General features: G+C 41.9%; 1 pseudogene; it reads right to left on the minus strand.

Annotated features, from left to right (window-relative positions):
- Positions 1-1,047: 1,047 nt before the first annotated feature.
- Positions 1,048-1,161, minus strand: LOC112815207 (U4 spliceosomal RNA; annotated as a pseudogene).
- Positions 1,162-3,839: the final 2,678 nt, after the last annotated feature.

The raw sequence follows: 3,839 nt of genomic DNA on the forward strand, positions 1-3,839 counted from the left end.
CCCCCTGCTTGTGTTCCTTCTCTCGCTGTGTCTGTCAAATAAATAAATAAAATCTTTAAAAAAAAAAAAAAAGAGGGGGGGCGCCTGGGTGGCTCAGCCGTTGTGCATCTGCCTTCAGCTCAGGTCATGATTCCAGGGTCCTGGGATTGAGCCCCGCATCGGGCTCCCTGCTTGGTAGGAAGCCTGCTTCTCCCGCTCCCGCTCCCCCTGCTTGTGTTCCCTCTTTCGCTGTCTCTCTCTCTGTCAAATAAATATAAAATCTTTAAAAAAATAAATAAATAAGACAGAGAGTCAGAGCAGGGTGACTATATGTCCTGTAAAGAGGAGTAGCCATGCAAGGGGACTGGCAGAAGGGCTTTTGGGCCTCTGTGGGTATGAGGCTCTGGTTCCCCAGATGAAGAAAGAAACTCTTCCATCCATCTTTGGGCAGAGAGGCGAGAACCGCGCCTGAAGTTCCTTGGAATTGGGGGAGAGCTGCCTTCCTCAGTTGCTTCTACTTCTTGAGATGGCTTGGCAGCTGACTACTTAACAGTTGTGTCACATTCTTTTATCTTCAGACAGAGCTGCTGGGACTCCTCAGTCTTGGGGCCTTGATCTAACACTCTGCTGTGACATAGCTTCATGGAGTGCTCCTAACTCTGTGTGATTCTGAGTGCAGGATTTGCTCCTTCCCTCTCTTGTAATTAACAGATCTGCAGGAAGAGAAAAGGAAGTTGACATGCTGAGAGGACCAGAGATGAGAGACAGAACAACAACTACCTAAACTTGATTGTTTTCCTTTTAGATTATTGTGGCTTCTCTTTAGTAAATCCCTTTTGTGATGAAGATGGTTCAAGTTAGGGGGCACCTGGCTGGCTCCCAGTCAGTAGAGCATGTGACTTTTGATCTCAGGGTTGTGAATTCAAGCCCCACACTGGGCGCGGAGCCAACTTAAAAAAAAAAAAAAGATGGTTCAAGTTGGGTTTCTGTCTTGCCCCCAAAGAATCTTTGATTTTATCACCAGAGGTAGGGTTTATCCCCCTTTTACAAATGAAGGGACTAAGAGACTCAGGCATCTGTGTTTCAAGTACTCAAGGAAGGGCGTTGAGAAGAGTTTTCAATTAGAAATAATTGTGCCTCTGATAAACCTCATTGGGTACAATGCCTCCACTGTGCTAAACTTCAGGCGTCTTCGTTATGTGATTTATCCAAGGTCCATGGCCCTGAACTTTTCCCATTGCATACCTCTCCCTCCCCTTCAGCCAGTTGGGTTTATTTTTATTTTTTTTATTATTTTTTAAAGATTTTATTTATTTATTTGACAGAGAGAGATAGCGAGAGGATGTGGGGCTTGATCCCAGGACCCCAGGATCATGACCGAGCCGAAGGCAGATGCTTAACCACTGAGCCAACCAGGTGCCCCTAGTTGGGGTTATTTTGAGATATATTATTTTGAGATAATATAGAACTGCTTCCCTTATATCATTGAGGATTCAATTGCAAGGAACAAAACTTTGGCTAAACAAAGAATTCATTGGCAGCATATTAGCTAGATCATAGTTTAGAAGGAGGAATTGCATACCCAGCCTTGAGAAGTTCTTGACCCAGAAAAGTCCAGATCTTACTAGTGGGGACCTTGTGTGCTACTTCTTTCAGCTCTTGCCAGCAGATGAGGGGGTCCAACCCCCCGCAGTACCTGTGTGCCTCATGTCAACAGTAAAGTTCCCTGTAAGAGTTTCCCTGGCTTCTTACTGAGATATGTCCATCCCTCTGGCCATGGGTGGGATCCCACAATCAGCAGTCTGCCAGAATGAGGAAGAATAGAGGAACACTGTAAAGAGTGAATGTTATGCAGAAAAAAACAAAAGATGTACCCTATCTCCTGTAACAGAACCTTTCTACAAGATCTGTTATGTAAATTATTCACACCTAGATGCAGTGGGGGTGGTCACAGTGTTTCACAAAGGCCTACAGTGACAAAACACTTAGAGATGTCATATAGCAAACCCAAAGGAAGGTGGCTCTCTTTCTCTCTCCCTTTTCTGGTGAGGATGATAAACTTCTGTGCTCTAAATCCAATCATTTTAATTGCCAAGTCAGATACATGGTGAATGTTTTATTAAAGTTCATGTGAAATTCAGAATGATGCTCTAATATTTCTTCTAGATGTATCCCCATTTATCGAACTGCTCTGGCTTCCCACCCCCTCCACTGGACCTTCCCAGTATTGTGGGTGCTAAGGCTCAAATGGCTTTATTCCAGTTTGAATTTAATAGTCTTGAAACCATGCCTCCTTTTTTAAAACACAAGTAATCCATTTTCATTATGGAAAAACTTGGAAATAGAGATTAAGAAAAATAATGCACATTATCTTCCACTATCTACAGAAAGAGATGTTCAAAGTTCTCTTTTGGGAAATGTAGATATTTCTTATATCCATAACTGACCCTTAACTAATTATAACACGTTTTATTGTTGTTTATTTTTATTTTTTATTTATTTTTTAAAAAAATATTTTATTTATTTGACAGAGAGAGACACAGCGAGAGAGGGAACACAAGCAGAGGGAGTAGGAGAGGGAGAAGCAGGCTCCCCGCCCAGCAGGGAGCCTGATGGGGGACTTGATCCCAGATGACCTGAGCTGAAGGCAGACACTTAATGAGTGAGCCACCCAGGTGCCCCTCTAACACGTTTTAAAATATCACAGATGGGGCACCTGGGAGGCTCAGTCGGTTGAGGGTCTGCGTTCAGCTCAGGTCATGATTCCAGGGTCCCCGGATCAAGCCCTCCATCGGGCTCCCTTTTCGGCAAGGAGTCTGCTTCTCTTTCTCCCTCTGCCTTTCCTCCCGGCTCATTCTTTCTCTCTCTCTCTTTCTCTGTCAAATAAATAAGTAAAATTAAAAATATATATACACAGATAATATATGTCTGGGGAATTTTTAATTGTCCTGAGCAGTATTAGTAGATCTTTGCTTCTTGGTGGTTTTTTTTTTTTTTAGCAACAGCATTTATTGAGGGTCACACACTGTGCTTTTAGATAATATTTCTAAAAGTTGAGGTATAATTTACATAGAATAAAATGGACAGATTTCGAACTGTATGGCTTGATGAATTTTACCAAGTACAAACACCCACAAAAGATGCAGCCACCACCTAAATCAAGATATAGAACATTCTCTCAGTGATTTTACAAATCGTAAAGCAATGTTACACAGCAAGAGGCATGAAGAGTAAGAGTTCTACCATCACGGCGGTCTATCTGGAATGGAATGAAGATGCCCATTTTTTTGCATTTCAGTGTCCACATCACTCTCAGCCGCATTTCTTGGTCATTAGGGGAGGATATTCTCCTATGTGTAGAATTCTGAGGGTTCCTTATAGCTATCGTTTAGCATCTTAAAAAGGTGTCACTCTCCCTGAAGAATATATTTACTTTTTGGAAAATTTGAATTTCACATAGACTTACTTTCTCTATTCAGTCTAGAAAAATTATTTTTTTTAAAGATTTTATTTATTTATTTGAGAGTGAAAGTGAAAGAGAGAGCATGAACTGGGGGGGGGGGGGGAGGGGCAGAGGGAGAAACAGGCTCCCCGCTCAGCAGGGAGGCCGATGCAGGACTCGATCCCAGGACACTGGGATCATGACCTGAGTTGAAGGCAGACGCTTAACCCACTGAGCCACCCAGTGCCCCTAGACAAAATTATTTTTAAAGTGTTCTACTTTTAAAAAGTTTTACTTTTGGTGAATGCAAAAAAATATAGGAAAACACACATTTTACCTGTAGGTCCTTAGGCATATGGATTAACATGTGTAAATTATTGTAAATTGTAAAAAAAAATTTTTAAAGATTTCATTTATT

This window comes from Callorhinus ursinus, unplaced genomic scaffold (assembly GCF_003265705.2).
Source record: "Callorhinus ursinus isolate GAN/ISIS: 27379988/994484 unplaced genomic scaffold, GSC_fseal_2.0 scaffold30, whole genome shotgun sequence".
In the NCBI taxonomy this organism is placed as follows: domain Eukaryota; kingdom Metazoa; phylum Chordata; class Mammalia; order Carnivora; family Otariidae; genus Callorhinus; species Callorhinus ursinus.